Source organism: Ptychodera flava, unplaced genomic scaffold, assembly GCF_041260155.1.
Source record: "Ptychodera flava strain L36383 unplaced genomic scaffold, AS_Pfla_20210202 Scaffold_33__1_contigs__length_2856901_pilon, whole genome shotgun sequence".
NCBI classification, from domain to species: domain Eukaryota; kingdom Metazoa; phylum Hemichordata; class Enteropneusta; family Ptychoderidae; genus Ptychodera; species Ptychodera flava.
The window spans coordinates 146,554-162,181 of record NW_027248355.1 but is presented as its reverse complement, the minus strand read 5'-3'; positions in this window follow the sequence as shown (position 1 = coordinate 162,181).

Below are 15,628 nucleotides of genomic sequence, written 5' to 3'. Positions count from 1 at the left end.
GAGAGATACACTGACACCCACTTGCAAACATCAACGATATCCCATAGGTTGTATTACATCCCAAGTTTACGCGATTGGCTCGTAAGACTTCTTTCAAGGAGGTAGGTATAAGTTTGTAACCCTGTAGTTTTAAAGAAGAGTCACGCATTCTGTACTCGTTGTTTCACCAATAAACGGCAGCAACTAAACGTTATATTAGTCACAGCCAATAAAAGTATTGGTCACATTTATACCAGTTGGCTGTTTTCATCATGCTATTGTGTTCGTGTGCCTGTCTGTTTGTGCCTTTCATCTTCGCAAATCTGCACGATGAATATCCTTGGAAGTACTGACCTTCTTTGAACTGAACTTACAATATGACACGTCTAAGACCTGGTCCTCACCAACAACACGTTTAAGACACCTTTAAGACACTCTTCACTAATAATTTCGTAACAAAAAATATGAGAATAGTATTGAACGAATAAATTTTCATTTTCAAGAACAAGTACCTGATTTCGTTTACGTCTCGTGGTCAATTATTGACAAAGCATCGCGTTACTCTAAAATAAGCAAGCGATGTCATCTTTGCTACCACTGATCAAAATGCTCGATATACGCTCAGTATATTTACGTATATTGACTTATATGGAAGGCAACATTAGGGAGCTTTCAGTAATAACAGGGGGCCGGGGGGAATTTCGCGCACACCTGTACCGTAAAATGTGACCCTCCCCTATCCTCCTGTCTAAAATGTGACCCCCTTGTTCAACGTTCTAAAACTTGACCCTCCGCCAACCACTGCGGCATTCTCCCAAGGAATAACTAAAACAGTATCAGCTAATTTACATAACAATTGGTTCATTGTTATGTTGGGGACAAGTTACAGAGGGGAGAGCTGGTATTTTTGGAGGGACAGTCACAATTTATCACTGAAGAATTTTTGAAGAGATATGGTATTTCATACATTTGAGGGAGGGTCACCATATTTTGTGCAACTATAAGAAGGCAAGATGTGGCTGATTTAGTGTTTCATCAAAAGATATCAAATCATAATACATGGAGTCTGACAATTTACCCCCACAAAACATGCTATGTATCTGTATATTATATATGTTTGATAATATATTTAGATATACTTTGCTTGAAAAGGGAAGTAAAATGTGCATTTGTGTACAAGAAATTGATTTCTAAATTTCATCTAAAAAGTTGATTCACTATCCATGGTGCACGAAAACCAAGTGCTCACTGTACTAAGTGCATTTTATCAGTGTACGTATATGCGTATACTACGTGTATTTGACAAATGTAGAGAACCAGTATTTGTCTTTATATTGTTGTTTATCAAGCATTTAGAACTGGTGTTTGCGTATGCCATATGCCGAGGACAGATATACTTCAGAAACCCTTCAGTGTCTAAGTTTTTTTGAAATTTGATGGGATGGTCACTCAGGCAAATGATTCAATTAACATTTTTACCTCTTCTGATTGTAAAGTCCCGTTTTGAGCTTTTTTGAGCTTCTGTCATTTATAAAGCTTTTGTATTCTGCGAAATGCATGTTAAAAATCATCCAACAAAACAGCTCTAAAATCGTATTTATGAACGCTCGAATTGATTTGGAAATCAGAAGCAGGGCTTTGTGAAACATGTTGGTACTTTATTTGTTTGTGCAGATATTCTGTATTGCTGTGATTAATGCTTGTCTAGCGTGGTCAACAGAATGAGTAACGAAGCTAAGTTTTCGTCGCCTTTCCTAATCTGCGTCTTCCTATCGTACTCTAAATGTATTTTAGGTGTCTTTCAGATATCTTTCGTGCTGTTTCCTCGAAACAGTCTTGTTTAACGGTGGCATTTTCGAGCTGATCGCAGACAGCAGAGACAGAAGAGTAAACGTATGTTCCAAAGGACAATGGTCAAGGTGTGATAATTTTACATAAGCTTGTCTGAAACACTGCTTTTTTATGGCAATAGATCTTATTCTGTACGTGCTCCCGGGTTGTGGAACGCTTTATTGCCTGGTAAACTAAAGTTGGCTAATTGTATCATGAAAATTTTAGAAGTCAGGTTTAAAGCGTCACCCCACAATCCAAGCAACAGCCTGCTGCTTCAGTTCATTCTGCTTTGATTATTTATATGCCCTTAGACTTTGAGAAAGTCTACCGAAACCTACGTCCAACCATTGTACATCCACGGTCCAACCATAGCCAAGAAAGAAAGACCACAAGCAATACTATAAATCTGCTTATGGACAGTGAAACGGTCCCTGCTATTAAAATAGTTTCACCTAGGAAAAGGTCTGCGGAAACGACGCGTCGACGTTTGTTTCGCGCGCTGGGATCATCTGCTCGATAAGGGACGTGGTACACCTGTTTGCCAATGGATACATGGCAATTCAGACTCGCGCTTTTTTGGCCCCTAGCTTCGCCATAATAGCTCAACTTATGTGGGCCTTCAGAATTACTGACAGAGAAAAATAAACTTATATCCTAACTATCTATCCACAGGACTAGTTTTGTTAGCTCTGCCAGGGCGAACATCATACATATTGTCACATGAGGAAGTGTGTCAATGCACGCCAAAAATGGACTTAGGGACGATTCAGAATTTACTTCCAGGGAGGGTGGAGGATTTTCTATTTTCTGGGTGATTTTTTTCCACGCCCCCCCCCCTCCTAGTAAATTATAGAAAAAATCTATGCCCCCCCCCTCATCTTTCGTGTTTTTTTTTCCATGGCCCCCCCCTAATATATACATGCATGCTTATACACTATAGACATATCCAGTCTAACAAGTTGCAGGAACTGTATTGGACATTAATCGATGATATAACAAATCATTTCAGGGTTATGTGACTATAAAAAGAATGATTTGCAGGGACTGCAAGTGGCACACTTTTGGAAAGGGTAGCAATAAACATATCTGGTTGTAAATTTCTGAAGAAAAGTTAATTACTAAATATGAATACGTTTTTCGTTATGTCTCACTGATACATATGAGGCACACAAAGACAAGCAAAGATGTCAGTTAGAAATGGTGAACAGGAAATCAGAGGAGCAGATAATTGGCAAAGTGATATATATCTAGAAGTTTAATTGTACATCATTTGCAGATATCCAGATATTTCTGGAAAGTAAGATGTACATGTACATGCACAAGTTCAGCATACATTTTCATTTGATGATGCTGAATGCAGACTCACGGTGAAAGTTTTAAACATTAGGAATTAAAATTGGTGAAAGCCAACTTGTTTTTAATTTTCTCTTTTTTTCTAATTTGGTTGTCATAAAACCAAGTAGCTGCCACGGAAAGCAACAATGCTGAGGAATATTTTAGATCATTCTTGAACAAAACACCTTATCAAAATATGAATTCACATGTTATCTCTGCTCATTCCATTAACAATCCAATTTTCATATTAAAATGCAGATAACCCTGTGTAAGTCAAAGTTCACATTTTGTCAGCAGTATTTTTCAAAATTGACAGAGCATTCATATTTCAAATTTTTTTAACAAACTTTAATCTTAAAATAGTCATGATGCGCATGTTTTCAGATGACATGAAACAATACATGTTAATTTGTTTTTTGCCTTTTCTGCCAGCCGCCACTGAGAAATCTTTGATTATACATATCAGAATGAATGGGACACAAAGTATTAGCATCAATACACAATGTGTAAGCCTATCCATATTTCTCCTAGCCTCATACACACTGAGATCACTTCTTGGACTACAGCAAATTTCTTGTGTACACAATATTTCAACAATCCGACACCATAGCATTGATGCAGAGCCACATGATCTTCTGGATGCACATACAGGATTATTGGAAAATCAACCCTTTTGTAAATTTTCACCATATATTTTTGACAGTAATACATAATATTTTTATTTTCAACATTAAAAAACTATTTGCTGAAAAGCAACTTGAAGATGAGACGGCCATAAATTTATTTTCAAAAAAGTTTATAGTAGATGTAAGCACTGTAAAAAGTTATGTAGAACATTTAAAAAATTTAGAAATGGTAAAATTGATGAGAATGAAACATAGAAAAAGGAGCAGAAAAGAATAGAGGATAAAAAATACGAGGACTATGACTGGTTAAAGTTGCTCTTGAGTGGGAACCTTCAAAATTTAAACGTAAAAGAATTAGATAAATACCTTGATAAACATAAATTACCAAAACAAAAAAAATTGAAAGCTGAAAAAGTTCAAATTATAACCGCACATATACATGCACAACCTTCATGGAGCTGCATGTTGCCAACACAGTTTTTTTCAAAGCAATATTTCTCATCAAAGATGACAAGGAAACCCCCTCATACCATATATTTTCAAAAAGCAGAGACTCTAAAGTTTAGTATGGTAGCAGTAGTTACTCAAAGGATGAAGTGGGTGTATATTTGGGGTAAAAAACCTCAATTTTGGTATTAATGATAAAAATTAATTTAAGTCAAAAACTAGACAGTATTTTCTGAAATGTAATATTTCACTTGAAAGGAGAGTATATGTAGAATAAAACGACTATTTTATTTGGCATTATCCATCCTCATTTTAAAATTGTAGGGGTTTAAAGACTGACACTCTAATAATTGATTAAAATCATGATCAGCAAAATTAAAATGCCTCTTATTCAAAATGCCTCTTTTTAAAAATGTAAGAGCTTTATTGCCAAACAAAACCAATTGATAGTCGTTTTGTTATATAGCATTTAAAAAACATAATGTGAAATTTCAGAAAATTTGACCAGTCGGAGTGGAGTTATATTCTTCGGAAATTTTGAAATTGGGAGGCAAAAGAAGCCAAGAAATCGGGTGATTTGCATACATTTGCACAAATTAACACTTCTTTATCATGCAACTTTACACTGCTTTACAAGCTACAAGGTAAACCCAACCTGATGATGCTGAATATTTGCTGTAATTTTTAGCATTTGTTCAATGTTCATCTCTGTGTATCAGCATTTGTTTGTTATTCTATCACTACATAGCAATGCTGTATTTAGCAACATACCAGTGTGAACATAAATGACCATTGTTATTGTTGATAAATGAATTCTAGCCTGGACTTGATTCGAGATCTCTTTTCAACAAAAACAACCCCGACTGTTTACTGTATGGTTTGTGTTGACATGCTAAATACTGGACATTTCATGACGCTTCAGGGAGGAGATAAGATACTGCAGTAGATGCATAAAACAAACCACTGTGAATATTACCGAATTTGGCAGCTAAAGGAGTTTAACTAAACACGTTGAGTTTATCTGTCACCCAGGTAGCATCTATGGTTCTCTTTTGTAGAGATCAGAAATTCTGGGCAAATATTGAATTGATGATTTTTTTTTCCTTGCCCCCCCTAAAAGATTGTGGTATTTTTGTCTGCCCCCCCCCCCCTAAATTTTCTTGGGAAAATGGGTGGCCCCCCTAAAAGTCCTCCACCCCCTGGAAGTAAATTCGGAATCGTCCCCTTAGGTCATGATGTGTCACAGTCCATTTCAACAACCATCACGAGCTGGCCGTTTCTAGCTCCATGAATAAACATATCAAGTCAACAGGGGACTGTTATTAGTTTTTTTCATTTTATCTTTGAAAAAACGGACTATTATTTACATCATCTTTAATCATGATCACGAACCCATCAGCACAATTCTAATAATTCAACTTCTGATATTTATAAAGCTTTTGTATTCTGCGAAATGCGTGTTAAAAATCATCCAACGAAAGATTAATCACAGAGCTGCTCTAAAATCGTATTAAATTTTATGAACGCTCGAGTTGATTTCGAAATCAGGATCATGGCTTTGTGAAATATGTTGGTACTTTGTTGTTTGTGCAGATAAATTCTGTATTACTGTGATTAATGCTTGTTTAGCGTGGTCAACAGAATGAGTAATGAAGCTAAGTTTTCGTCGCCTTTCCTAATCTGCGTCTTCCTATCATACTCTCAATGTAGTTTGGGTGTCTTTCAATAATAGTAATAATGGGTTCTTATATAGCGCACATATCCACAAGTACATGTGCTCAAGGCGCTTTACAATTATTATTACCCCTGGTCACTGGACCTAATAGTGATGCCACTCAACTCCATGGGGAGCAAACTAAACTCACATGTGCAGCCAATAAGCGCAGCAGAGCTAACACACACATTACAACCACTGTCCTACCAGGTACCCATCACTCCTGGGTGGGGAGAAGCAATGAGGAATAAAGTGCCTTGCTCAAGGACACAACACCATGGCCGTGCTGGGGCTCGAACTCACCATCCTGTGATCGTGCGTCCACTGCTCTGGCCAATGGCCCATTTCAGATGTCTTTCGTGCTGTTTCCCCGAAACAGTCTTGCTTAACGGTGGCATTTTCGAGCTTAGGCTGATCGCAGACAGTAGAGACAAAAGAGTAAACGTTTGTTCCAAAGGACAATGGTCAAGGTGTGATAATTTTACATCAGCTAGTCTGAAACACTGCTTTTTAATGGCAATAGATCTTATTCTGTACGTGCTCCCGGGTTGTGGAACGCTTTATTGCCTGGTAAACTAAAGTTGGCTAATTATATCATGAAAATTTTAGAAGTCAGGTTTAGAGCGTCACGACACACCCACAACAGCCTGCTGCTTCAGTTCATTCTGCTTTGATTATTTATATGCCCTTAGACTTTGAGAAAGTCTACCGAAACCTACGTCCAACCATTGTACATCCACAGTCCAACCATAGCGAAGAAAGAAAGGCCACAAGCAATACTATAAAACTGCTTATTTGACAGTGAAACGGTCCCTGCTATTAAAATAGTTTCACCTAGGAAAAGGTCTGCGGGAACGACGCGTCGACGTTTGTTTCGCGCTGTGGGATCATCTGCTCGATAAGGGAACGTGGTATACCTGTTTGCCAATGGATACATGGCAATTCAGACTCGCGCTTTTTTGGCCCCTAGCTTCGCCATAATAGCTCAACTTATGTGGATCTTCAGAATTACTGACAGAGAAAAACATGCTTTACATCCTAACTATCTATCCACAGGACTGTAGTTTTGTTAGCTCTGCCATGGGCGAACGTCATACATATTGTTACATGAGGAAGTGTGCCAATGCACGCCAAAAATGGACATAGCTCCATGATGTGTCACAGTCCAGTTTTAACAAACTATCACGGAGCTGGCCGTTTCTAGCTCCATGAATAAACATGATCAAGTCAACAGGGGACTGTTATTAGTTTTTTTCATTTTATCTTTGAAAAAACGGACTATTATTTACATCATCTTTAATCATGATCACGAACCCATCAGCACAATTCTAATAATTCAACTTCTGGTATTTATAAAGCTTTTGTATTCTGCGAAATGCGTGTTAAAATCATCCAACGAAAGATTAATCACAGAGCTGCTCTAAAATCGTATTAAAATTTTATGAACGCTCGAATTGATTTCGAAATCAGGATCATGACTTTGTGAAACATGTTGGTACTTTTTGGTTTGCGCAGATAAATTCTGTATTACTGTGATTAATGCTTGTCTGAGCGTGGTCAACAGAATGAGTAATGAAGCTAAGTTTTCGTCGCCTTTCCTAATCTGCGTCTTCCTATCATACTCTCAATGTAGTTTGGGTGTCTTTCAATAATAGTAATAATGGGTTCTTATATAGCGCACATATCCACAAGTACATGTGCTCAAGGCGCTTTACAATTATTATTACCCCTGGTCACTGGACCTAATGTGATGCCACTCAACTCCATGGGGAGCAAACTACACCTCACATGTCAGCCAATAAGCGCAGCAGAGCTAAACACACACATTACAACCACTGTCCTACCAGGTACCCATCACTCCTGGGTGGGGAGAAGCAATGAGGAATAAAGTGCCTTGCTCAAGGACACAACACCATGGCCGTGCTGGGGTTCGAACTCACCATCCTGTGATCGTGCGTCCACTGCTCTGGCCAATGGCCCATTTCAGATGTCTTTCATGCTGTTTCCCCGAAACAGTCTTGCTTAACGGTGGCATTTTCGAGCTTAGGCTGATCGCAGACAGTAGAGACAGAAGAGTAAACGTATGTTCCATAGGACAATGGTCAAGGTGTTTTAATTTTACATCAGCTAGTCTGAAACACTGCTATTTAATGACAATAGATCTTATTCTGTACGTGCTCCCGGGTTGTGGAACGCTTTATTGCCTGGTAAACTAAAGTTGGCTAATTATATCATGAAAATTTTAGAAGTCAGGTTTAGAGCGTCACGACACACCCGAGCAACAGCCTGCTGCTTCAGTTCATTCTGCTTTGATTATTTATATGCCCTTAGACTTTGAGAAAGTCTACCGAAACCTACGTCCAACCATTGTACATCCACAGTCCAACCATAGCGAAGAAAGAAAGGCCACAAGCAATACTATAAAACTGCTTATTTGACAGTGAAACGGTCCCTGCTATTAAAATAGTTTCACCTAGGAAAAGGTCTGCGGGAACGACGCGTTGACGTTTGTTTCGCGCGCTGGGATCATCTGCTCGATAAGGGGACGTGGTACACCTGTTTGCCAATGGATACATGGCAATTCAGACTCGAGCTTTTTTGGCCCCTAGCTTCGCCATAATAGCTCAACTTATGTGGGTCTTCAAAATTACTGACAGAGAGAAATATGCTTTACATCCTAACTATCTATCCACGGGACTGTAGTTTTGTTAGCTCTGCCATGGGCGAACGTCATACATATTGTCACATGAGGAAATGTGCCAATGCACGCCAAAAATGGACTTAGCTCCATGATGTGTCACAGTCCAGTTTCAATAAACCATCACGGAGCTGGCCGTTTCTAGCTCCATGAATAAACATATCAAGTCAACAGGGGACTGTTATTCGTTTTTTATTTAACTTTGAAAAAACGGACGATTATTTACATCATCTTCGATCATGATCACGAACCCATCAGCACAGTTCTAATAATTCAACTTCTGCCATTTATAAAGCTTTTGTATTCTGCGAAATGCGTGTTCAAAATCATCTAACGAAAGATTAATCACAGAGCTGCTCTAAAACCGTATTAAAATTTTATGAACGCTCGAGTTGATTTCGAAATCAGGATCATGGCTTTGTGAAATATGTTGGTACTTTGTTGTTTGTGCAGATAAATTCTGTATTGCTGTGATTAATGCTTGTCTAGCGTGGTCAACAGAATGAGTAATGATGCTAAGTTTTCGTCGCCTTTCCTAATCTGCGTCTTCCTATCATACTCTCAATGTAGTTTGGGTGTCTTTCAATAATAGTAATAATGGGTTCTTATATAGCGCACATATCCACAAGTACATGTGCTCAAGGCGCTTTACAATTATTATTACCCCTGGTCACTGGACCTAATGTGATGCCACTCAACTCCATGGGGAGCAAACTACACCTCACATGTGCAGCCAATAAGCGCAGCAGAGCTAAACACACACATTACAACCACTGTCCTACCAGGTACCCATCACTCCTGGGTGGGGAGAAGCAATGAGGAATAAAGTGCCTTGCTCAAGGACACAACACCATGGCCGTGCTGGGGTTCGAACTCACCATCCTGTGATCGTGCGTCCACTGCTCTGGCCAATGGCCCATTTCAGATGTCTTTCATGCTGTTTCCCCGAAAACAGTCTTGCTTAACGGTGGCATTTTCGAGCTTAGGCTGATCGCAGACAGTAGAGACAGAAGAGTAAACGTATGTTCCATAGGACAATGGTCAAGGTGTTTTAATTTTACATCAGCTAGTCTGAAACACTGCTATTTAATGACAATAGATCTTATTCTGTACGTGCTCCCGGGTTGTGGAACGCTTTATTGCCTGGTAAACTAAAGTTGGCTAATTATATCATGAAAATTTTAGAAGTCAGGTTTAGAGCGTCACGACACAACACCCCGAGCAACAGCCTGCTGCTTCAGTTCATTCTGCTTTGATTATTTATATGCCCTTAGACTTTGAGAAAGTCTACCGAAACCTACGTCCAACCATTGTACATCCACAGTCCAACCATAGCGAAGAAAGAAAGGCCACAAGCAATACTATAAAACTGCTTATTTGACAGTGAAAACGGTCCCTGCTATTAAAATAGTTTCACCTAGGAAAAGGTCTGCGGGAACGACGCGTTGACGTTTGTTTCGCGCGCTGGGATCATCTGCTCGATAAGGGGACGTGGTACACCTGTTTGCCAATGGATACATGGCAATTCAGACTCGAGCTTTTTTGGCCCCTAGCTTCGCCATAATAGCTCAACTTATGTGGGTCTTCAAAATTACTGACAGAGAGAAATATGCTTTACATCCTAACTATCTATCCACGGGACTGTAGTTTTGTTAGCTCTGCATGGGCGAACGTCATACATATTGTCACATGAGAAATGTGCCAATGCACGCCAAAAATGGACTTAGCTCCATGATGTGTCACAGTCCAGTTTCAATAAACCATCACGGAGCTGGCCGTTTCTAGCTCCATGAATAAACATATCAAGTCAACAGGGGACTGTTATTCGTTTTTTATTTAACTTTGAAAAAACGGACGATTATTTACATCATCTTCGATCATGATCACGAACCCATCAGCACAGTTCTAATAATTCACTTCTGCCATTTATAAAGCTTTTGTATTCTGCGAAATGCGTGTTCAAAATCATCTAACGAAAGATTAATCACAGAGCTGCTCTAAAACCGTATTAAAATTTTATGAACGCTCGAGTTGATTTCGAAATCAGGATCATGGCTTTGTGAAATATGTTGGTACTTTGTTGTTTGTGCAGATAATTCTGTATTGCTGTGATTAATGCTTGTCTAGCGTGGTCAACAGAATGAGTAATGATGCTAAGTTTTCGTCGCCTTTCCTAATCTGCGTCTTCCTATCATACTCTCAATGTAGTTTGGGTGTCTTTCAATAATAGTAATAATGGGTTCTTATATAGCGCACATATCCACAAGTACATGTGCTCAAGGCGCTTTACAATTATTATTACCCCTGGTCACTGGACCTAATGTGATGCCACTCAACTCCATGGGGAGCAAACTACACCTCACATGTGCAGCCAATAAGCGCAGCAGAGCTAAACACACACATTACAACCACTGTCCTACCAGGTACCCATCACTCCTGGGTGGGAGAAGCAATGAGGAATAAAGTGCCTTGCTCAAGGACACAACACCATGGCCGTGCTGGGGTTCGAACTCACCATCCTGTGATCGTGCGTCCACTGCTCTGGCCAATGGCCCATTTCAGATGTCTTTCATGCTGTTTCCCCGAAACAGTCTTGCTTAACGGTGGCATTTTCGAGCTTAGGCTGATCGCAGACAGTAGAGACAGAAGAGTAAACGTATGTTCCATAGGACAATGGTCAAGGTGTTTTAATTTTACATCAGCTAGTCTGAAACACTGCTATTTAATGACAATAGATCTTATTCTGTACGTGCTCCCGGGTTGTGGAACGCTTTATTGCCTGGTAAACTAAAGTTGGCTAATTATATCATGAAAATTTTAGAAGTCAGGTTTAGAGCGTCACGACACACCCGAGCAACAGCCTGCTGCTTCAGTTCATTCTGCTTTGATTATTTATATGCCCTTAGACTTTGAGAAAGTCTACCGAAACCTACGTCCAACCATTGTACATCCACAGTCCAACCATAGCGAAGAAAGAAAGGCCACAAGCAATACTATAAAACTGCTTATTTGACAGTGAAACGGTCCCTGCTATTAAAATAGTTTCACCTAGGAAAAGGTCTGCGGGAACGACGCGTTGACGTTTGTTTCGCGCGCTGGGATCATCTGCTCGATAAGGGGACGTGGTACACCTGTTTGCCAATGGATACATGGCAATTCAGACTCGAGCTTTTTTGGCCCCTAGCTTCGCCATAATAGCTCAACTTATGTGGGTCTTCAAAATTACTGACAGAGAGAAATATGCTTTACATCCTAACTATCTATCCACGGACTGTAGTTTTGTTAGCTCTGCCATGGGCGAACGTCATACATATTGTCACATGAGAAATGTGCCAATGCACGCCAAAAATGGACTTAGCTCCATGATGTGTCACAGTCCAGTTTCAATAAACCATCACGGAGCTGGCCGTTTCTAGCTCCATGAATAAACATATCAAGTCAACAGGGGACTGTTATTCGTTTTTTATTTAACTTTGAAAAAACGGACGATTATTTACATCATCTTCGATCATGATCACGAACCCATCAGCACAGTTCTAATAATTCAACTTCTGCCATTTATAAAGCTTTTGTATTCTGCGAAATGCGTGTTCAAAATCATCTAACGAAAGATTAATCACAGAGCTGCTCTAAAACCGTATTAAAATTTTATGAACGCTCGAGTTGATTTCGAAATCAGGATCATGGCTTTGTGAAATATGTCTGGTACTTTGTTGTTTGTGCAGATAATTCTGTATTGCTGTGATTAATGCTTGTCTAGCGTGGTCAACAGAATGAGTAACGAAGCTAAGTTTTCGTCGCCTTTCCTAATCTGCGTCTTCCTATCGTACTCTCAATGTAGTTTAGGTGTCTTTCAATAATAATAATATTGGGTTCTTATGTAGCGCACATATCCACAAGTACATGTGCTCAATGCGTACATGCGCTTTACAATTATTATTACCCCTTGTCACTGGACCTAATATTTTGCCACTCAGCTCCCTGGGGAGCAAACAACAGCTCACATGTGCAGCCAATAAGCGCAGCAGAGCTAAACGCACACATTACAACCACTTTCCTACCGGTTACCCATCACTCCTGGGTGGGGAGAAACAATGAGGAATAAAGTGCCTTGCTCAAGGACACAACACCATGGCCATGCCGGGGCTCGAACTCACCATTCTGTGATCGTGCGTCCACTGCTCTGGCCAATGGCTGATTTCAGATGTCTTTCGTGCTGTTTCAACCGAAACAGTCTTGCTTAACGGTGGCATTTTCGAGCTTAGGCTGATCGCAGACAGTAGAGACAAAAGAGTAAACGTTTGTTCCAAAGGACAATGGTCAAGGTGTGATAATTTTACATCAGCTAGTCTGAAACACTGCTTTTAAATGGCAATAGATCTTATTCTGTACGTGCTCCCGGGTTGTGGAACGCTTTATTGCCTGGTAAACTAAAGTTGGCTAATTATATCATGAAAATTTTAGGAGTCAGGTTTAGAGCGTCACGACACACCCCAAGCAACAGCCTGCTGCTTCAGTTCATTCTGCTTTGATTATTTATATGCCCTTAGACTTTGAGAAAGTCTACCGAAACCTACGTCCGACCATTGCACATCCACGGTCCAACCATAGCTAAGAAAGAAAGGCCACAAGCAATACTATAAATCTGCTTATTTGACAGTGAAACGGCCCCTGCTATTAAAATAGTTTCACCTAGGAAAAGGTCTGCGGGAACGACGCGTTGACGTTTGTTTCGCGCTGTGGGATCATCTGCTCGATAAGGGAACGTGGTATACCTGTTTGCCAATGGATACATGGCAATTCAGACTCGCGCTTTTTTGGCCCCTAGCTTCGCCATAATAGCTCAACTTATGTGGATCTTCAGTATTACTGACAGAGAAAAACATGCTTTACATCCTAACTATCTATCCACGGACTGTAGTTTTGTTAGCTCTGCCATGGGCGAACGTCATACATATTGTCACATGAGGAAGTGTGCCAATGCACGCCAAAAATGGACATAGCTCCATGATGTGTCACAGTCCAGTTTTAACAAACTATCACGGAGCTGGCCGTTTCTAGCTCCATGAATAAACATGTCAAGTCAACAGGGGGACTGTTATTAGTGTTTTTCATTTAACTTTGAAAAAACGGACGATTATTTACATCATCTTTCGATCATGATCACGAACCCATCAGCACAATTCTAATAATTCAACTTCTGCATTTATAAAGCTTTTGTATTCTGCGAAATGCGTGTTAAAATCATCCAACGAAAGATTAATCACAGAGCTGCTCTAAAACCGTATTAAAATTTTATGAACGCTCGAGTTGATTTCGAAATCAGGATCATGACTTTGTGATACATGTTGGTACTTTATTGGTTTGTGCAGATAAATTCTGTATTACTGTGATTAATGCTTGTCTAGCGTGGTCAACAGAATGAGTAATGAAGCTAAGTTTTCGTCGCCTTTCCTAATCTGCGTCTTCCTATCATACTCTCAATGTAGTTTGGGTGTCTTTCAATAATAGTAATAATGGGTTCTTATATAGCGCACATATCCACAAGTACATGTGCTCAAGGCGCTTTACAATTATTATTACCCCTGGTCACTGGACCTAATGTGATGCCACTCAACTCCATGGGGAGCAAACTACACCTCACATGTGCAGCCAATAAGCGCAGCAGAGCTAAACACACACATTACAACCACTGTCCTACCAGGTACCCATCACTCCTGGGTGGGGAGAAGCAATGAGGAATAAAGTGCCTTGCTCAAGGACACAACACCATGGCCGTGCTGGGGTTCGAACTCACCATCCTGTGATCGTGCGTCCACTGCTCTGGCCAATGGCCCATTTCAGATGTCTTTCATGCTGTTTCCCCGAAACAGTCTTGCTTAACGGTGGCATTTTCGAGCTTAGGCTGATCGCAGACAGTAGAGACAGAAGAGTAAACGTATGTTCCATAGGACAATGGTCAAGGTGTTTTAATTTTACATCAGCTAGTCTGAAACACTGCTATTTAATGACAATAGATCTTATTCTGTACGTGCTCCCGGGTTGTGGAACGCTTTATTGCCTGGTAAACTAAAGTTGGCTAATTATATCATGAAAATTTTAGAAGTCAGGTTTAGAGCGTCACGACACACCCGAGCAACAGCCTGCTGCTTCAGTTCATTCTGCTTTGATTATTTATATGCCCTTAGACTTTGAGAAAGTTCTACCGAAACCTACGTCCAACCATTGTACATCCACAGTCCAACCATAGCGAAGAAAGAAAGGCCACAAGCAATACTATAAAACTGCTTATTTGACAGTGAAACGGTCCCTGCTATTAAAATAGTTTCACCTAGGAAAAGGTCTGCGGGAACGACGCGTTGACGTTTGTTTCGCGCGCTGGGATCATCTGCTCGATAAGGGGACGTGGTACACCTGTTTGCCAATGGATACATGGCAATTCAGACTCGAGCTTTTTTGGCCCCTAGCTTCGCCATAATAGCTCAACTTATGTGGGTCTTCAAAATTACTGACAGAGAGAAATATGCTTTACATCCTAACTATCTATCCACGGGACTGTAGTTTTGTTAGCTCTGCCATGGGCGAACGTCATACATATTGTCACATGAGGAAATGTGCCAATGCACGCCAAAATGGACTTAGCTCCATGATGTGTCACAGTCCAGTTTCAATAAACCATCACGGAGCTGGCCGTTTCTAGCTCCATGAATAAACATATCAAGTCAACAGGGGACTGTTATTCGTTTTTTATTTAACTTTGAAAAACGGACGATTATTTACATCATCTTCGATCATGATCACGAACCCATCAGCACAGTTCTAATAATTCCACTTCTGCCATTTATAAAGCTTTTGTATTCTGCGAAATGCGTGTTCAAAATCATCTAACGAAAGATTAATCACAGAGCTGCTCTAAAACCGTATTAAAATTTTATGAACGCTCGAGTTGATTTCGAAATCAGGATCATGGCTTTGTGAAATATGTTGGTACTTTGT